The sequence below is a fragment of the Heterocephalus glaber genome, unplaced genomic scaffold (genome assembly GCF_053883595.1).
Source record: "Heterocephalus glaber isolate CG9 unplaced genomic scaffold, H.glaber_assembly_v1.0 deba00001429, whole genome shotgun sequence".
Lineage (NCBI taxonomy): Eukaryota > Metazoa > Chordata > Mammalia > Rodentia > Bathyergidae > Heterocephalus > Heterocephalus glaber.
The window spans coordinates 20,794,232-20,800,231 of NW_028258294.1; positions in this window are offsets into that span (position 1 = coordinate 20,794,232).

The following is a 6,000-nucleotide window of genomic DNA, read 5'->3' on the forward strand; positions in this document are numbered from 1 at the left end:
ATTGAATATTCCCTTAATATTTATCTTGTCATCTTACACAAAAGCTTTTTAAGGTTTCCTTTCTTTTTTTCTTTTTTTTCTTTTGGTACTGAGTATCGAACTCGGGACCTTGCACTTGTGAAACAGGCAGCGGAACCACTGAGCTAAATCCCCGGCCCCTGTTTTATTTTTGACTGATATTCTCTATCATGTCTCCACTATTTGATGAGATCACTAGATTATAACTAACTTGAAAGTTGCAGGGCTAGTGTATGTAGGATTATTTTCTATTGATAAATAGAATATTAAATCAATCAGAAAATGCACTCAAAATAACATACAAAACTCTCTTTGAACCCTAAAATGCTCATTTGATCTATCTAAACTTCCTCACTTGGGTCTGAATATCACATAACTTCCTTCTCCCTCCACTATGTATGTTTTTTGGGAGAAGTAGAAGACTATCAGTGATCAAATAATCATAAAAACTGTCTAGGAAATGGCTTAGTTGGGACTGTAAAGTAGAAAGCAAGAAATGTGTGTGTGTGTTTGTGTGTGTGTAAATGATAAAATTTGGGGCTAGTAAAGAACTGTTCCCAGGCATTCTGATGAGTTCTTCATCCATGCACATTTAACTTTCACAAAAGTTTGTTTAAGGTGCTTAAAGTGACTGACAAGAAGTAAATATTAGTGTACTCACTCTCATATTTTCTTCTTTCAAGTCTTCCTACCTTCTGCTATTTCTCTACCTCTTCTCTCCTGTTTCTCTCTCACATTCACACTCATCCATGGCCTGCTATGCCACACTCCCACCAATAAACAAGGCTGTTTAGCTTTTCCTGAAAAGAATGCTATTTTAGTGCTATACACTTAGAAAACAGATAAAATATAATTGGCACTAGAGGTAAAATATTGGGTTATTTCCATTTTACTCAGTCTGGAGAGCAAGATAAGTGCAGCAAGAATGGAAGATGTTATAAGATACTGGGAGCATTATTTAAACTCCACCAGGTTTCATGCAATAACTATTATTTCCCCAACCGTGATGACCTCTAATCTAATTTCTTTCTCCTATGATTTGACCTATTCTAGATATTTCATATGGCTAGTGTAAGTTTTTTTCTATAGCATCTGACTCTTTTCACATAATAAAATGTTTTCCAAGATTCACTGATATAGCATAAGAAAGAAGTCCATTCATTTTATGGCTAAGTAATGTTCTTTTGTATGTATATAACAGTAATCTATTGTTGAACATTTGAGTTGTTTTTATTTTATGGCTGCTTTGAATATGGCTGCCAAAATGAACATTGGCATATGAATAAATTAGACCCTATTAAAAATTTTGACAGTAAGAAAGTAACCTAGCAATTAATCTTCTGAGTATACTCTCAAAATAATTTAAACAGTTACTTTGTTACTCTAAGTATAGCTTTTATGAGAAATATCAATTTTTTTTCTGCAGTATTTGAACAATTATTTGGTCGCACCTACAATAATAGTTTCCAAGTTCTCCTCCTTCTTGTCAAAATTTATCTTATGTTTGTTTTCATATTGTTTTATTATAAACATTCTGATAAGTGTAAAGTAATATTTCATTGTGATTTGATTTGCCTTTAACTAAGGATGTTGAGTATTTTTCATGCATTTATTGCCAATTTGTGTAATTTCTTTGGAGAAATATTTGTGAAAGTATTATATGCAAAGATTCATCAAAAAGTACAGTAGATGTTTAATTAAACAAAACTACAGTAAAAGACACAGTGCCAAGTTCAATGTAATGAGTGTGTTTGATATGAGGGGAGTAATTTGAGGGGGATTAATGATGATGTGTCTTTTATTTGAATGTTTTTAAAAAACATTAATATTTATAATGTGTGCCAATCACACCTTGCTAATGAACTGTTTATGTCAGTTTCTCTCAATAACATTGCAATGTGAAGTAGAGGTGCCCCAGTGCAGAGGAGTTGAACCTTCTGGGCCACCAGACCACTGCTCCCAGTGCAGAGTAGAGTTTCCCCCAGAAGAAGTGAACCTTCAGGGCCACCATACCACCCCCTCCCAGCTCAGAGGAGTAGGGGTGCCCCCAGCACAGAGGAGGGGAACTTTCTGGACTGCCATACTACTGCCCAAGTGCCCAGGAGCAGAGCTACCTCCAGCACAGAGGTGAACCTTCCAGGGTGCTGTACCACCAACCCAAGCACGGAGGAGCAGAGGTGCCCGCAGCACAGAGGAGGTGAAAATTCCCGGCCAACGAACCACCACCCATAGTACAGAGGAGTAGAGGTACTGCCAGCACAGAGAAGATGAACTTTATGGGCCACCATACCTCTGCCCCCAGTGCCGAGAGGGTGAGCCACATGGGCACAAGCAGCACACATCTCCCTCATTGAAATGACAAGACATGTAAACAAGTCTCAAAACCAGACTTCCAGATCACCTAAAGCAACCTCAAAGGGAAACAAGATGGAACAATCTGATATTCAACAACCTGCCCTCCCTGAACTGACAAAGAAAGAGGATCTGGAAAAAATGAAATCAGAAATAATTTCTCACATATCAGCAGAGATTGTGCCCATAGTGCAAGACATGATGAATAAATCTAGAGTGGACACAGATAAAAAAAATAGAGGAGCTAAGGAACATGATAGAATCCCAACATAGGAAACAAATGGAATCCATAAAACAAATGCAAACAGATTTCCAGGAGATTAAAAACTCCATTGAAAGTTTACACAGCATGAGGAGCCAAAGTGAGGAAAGAATTTCAGATATAGAAGATAAGATTGCAATTAGTGACCAGGAAAACAAAAATTTCTTTAAACTAGTAAGGACCACAAGAAATCAATCCAGCAGCTGCTAGATGATGCAAAGAAAAATAACATAAGACTGATTGAAGTCAATGAAGAAACAGGAGAGAGTGCAGAAGACATAAAAAACTGTTCACAGAAGTGATCACAGAAAACTCCCCAAGCAGGGGAAAAGAACTTGACATACAGATAAGTGAGGCATATAGGACTCTAAATAGCCTTGATCAATAAAAAAGATCTACACATAGGCATGTAATAGTTAAGAGTCCAGAATGCCAACAGAAGAACAAAATTCTACAAGCAGTCAGAGAAAAGCAACAAATCACATACAAAGGAAAGCCCGTCAGAATCACAGCAGACTTCTCAATGCAAACCCACAAGGCAAGAAGATCTTGGAGTGAAGGACTTCAAGCACTAAGAGAAAACAACCTCCAACACAGATTGATGTACCCTCCAAAGCTATCTTTCAAAATTGATGACAAAGAGCACCTTAGGAACTTCATGAATACCAAACCAGCTCCAAAAATAGTAAACAATATCCTAGGAAAAGACAATGAGGATCACAACCCCAGGAAGCCCAGAAGAATGAATCCACTGGGCACAACAAGAAATTAAATGCAAAGGGGGAGAATGCAACGAAAAGAAAAAGTCATGACATGGATAAGTCAATATATATCAGTTATAACTATCAATGTTAATGGTCTCAATTCACCAATCAAAAGAAATAGAGGGCTGGGGATTTAGCTCAGTGGTTCTGGCACCTGCCTTGCAAGTGCAAGGTCCTGAGTTCAATCCCCAGTACCAAAAAAAAAAAAAAAAAAAGAAATAGACTGGGAGAATGGGTCAAGAAGCAGGATATAACAATACACTGGATACAAGAAACACAATTCAAAAACAAACTCATAGACTGTAAGTTAAATGGTGGAAAATGATACTCCATGTGACAAGAACCCCCCAAAAAAGCAGGAACAGCTATCCTCTTTGCAGATCAAGTGGATTTCAAACCAACACTGATTAAGAGAGACAAAGAAGGACACTACAGCCTTGTAAAGGGAACAATCCAAGAGGAAGAGATAACAATCATAAACATATATGCACCAAACACTAGTGTGCCCAACTATATAAAACAAATACTAACAGATATGAAAAATCAAATAAGCACTAATGCAATACTAGGGGGAACCTCAGTACCCCACTGTCACAAATAGACAGATCAACTAGACAAAAAAAGAAAACAATGAAATACCAGAACTCAATCAAACTCTTGAACAAATGAACCTAACAAATGTTTACAGAGTGTTCCATCCCACAAAATCCAAATACTTATTCTTTTCAGCTGCACATAGGTCATTCTCCAAAATAGGCCACATACTTGTTCATAGAATGTGTTAAACTATGTGCAAAGGAATTGAAGTTATCCCCTGTATATTATCAGACCATAGTGAGATGAAATTGAAGATCAAAAGCAAAATAAATGGCAAGAATTTCATAAACACATGGAAATTGAACAACACACTCCTTAATAACCAATGTGTCACAGAGGAAATTAAAGAAGAAGTCAGACAGTTCTTACAATTAAATGACAATGCCAATACAACATATTGGAATCTATGGGACACAATGAAAGCTGTCCTATGAAGGAAATTCATAGCAGTGAATACTCATATTAGGAAAACAGTGTTGGGCCTTGTGGTCAGGTGTACGTAGCTGCTCCCTGCTCCCTCTGGCTTGCCCCACTCACTTGCATCCAGGAGACTGTGAGGACAGCCCCCAACACACAGGCCCACTGGCCACCAGCTTGGCCGTACAGGTGCCTATAACAACAGCCATTGAAACCCGCCCCTCCCCCCGCCTCTGGCCTCTTGGTTGAGCAGCTACCTGGTTCCACACTACAGAGTCAGAGGGGAACATAAAGGCCATTTTCCTGAATTGCAGAGGTTAACAGCAGAGAGAGGGCCTCTCTCAGTCTCCCTGAAGAAAACTGAAACCCATTGGAAAAGTGAAGACAATCTCTGCAATATAGGCACACCAGACCACTGTACTTGGTAAGTTGGAGGGATTATCACCTCCCATTTGATCCTAGGGTATTTTCAGGGGAAAGACAGCTGGAACTTGTAGTAGAGCCTTGCGAATTTCAGCCCTGTGGGAGGGCGGGGAGCTCAATTTGGGACTTGTAGCTGGAAGTCTGAATCTCATGGGTCTTTGACTGGCTTACTGGGACTCACTGACTTATAAATGACAGTACCAAAAACAAAAATGAGAAGACATTTAAGCAAGTCACAAACTCAGGTTTCCACCCCACAAAGGGGAATTTCTGGGGAAAACGAGGTAGAAAAGTCTGATAATCAACCACTTGGACACCTGAATTGATAGCACAGGAAGTAACAAAACAGATGAATGAGCTGTAGAAAAATTCAAAGCAGAAATAATCTCCTAGATGTCTACAGAGATGGTGAGCAGAGTGAAAGATAATTAGAGACTCTAGAACAGAAACAGATAAAAAAATAGATGAGCTCAGAAATATGCTGGAAGCCTTGAATGTCCAGCATAGAGAGAAATAGAAACCATGGTAGCCTAACATAAGAAAGAAATGGAATCCATGAAATAGATTCAAACAGATATTCAGGAGATTAAAAACTCCATTGAAAGCATTCATAGCAGATTGAGGGAATTTGAAGATAGAATATCAGATATAGAAGACAGGCTTGCAGTGAAGGACCATGAAAACAGATTTATCAAAAATAGTAAGGGACCACAAGAAATAAATCCAACAGCTGCTAGATGATGCAAGGAAGAATAACATAAGACTGATAGGAGTCCACGAAAAAACAGGCAAAAATACAATTGAGATAAAAAACTGTTCACAAAAGTAATAGTAGAAAACTTCCTGGGCTGGGGATTTAGCTCAGTAGTTCCGGTGCCTGCCTTGCAATCACAAGGTCCTGAGTTTGATCCCTGGTACCAAAAAAAAAAAAAAAGAAAGAAAACTTCCCAGACAGAGGTGGAGAATTGGACATACAGATAAGTGAGGCATACAGAACTCCAATTAGCCATGATCAAAAAAATCTACACCTAGACACATAATAATCAAGATTCCAGAAACCCAACAGAAGAACAAAATCAGAACAAAAACAGAAGAACAGGCAGTTAGAGAAAAGAAACAAATGACCTATAAAAGAAAGCCTATCAGAATCACAGTAGATTGTTCAAC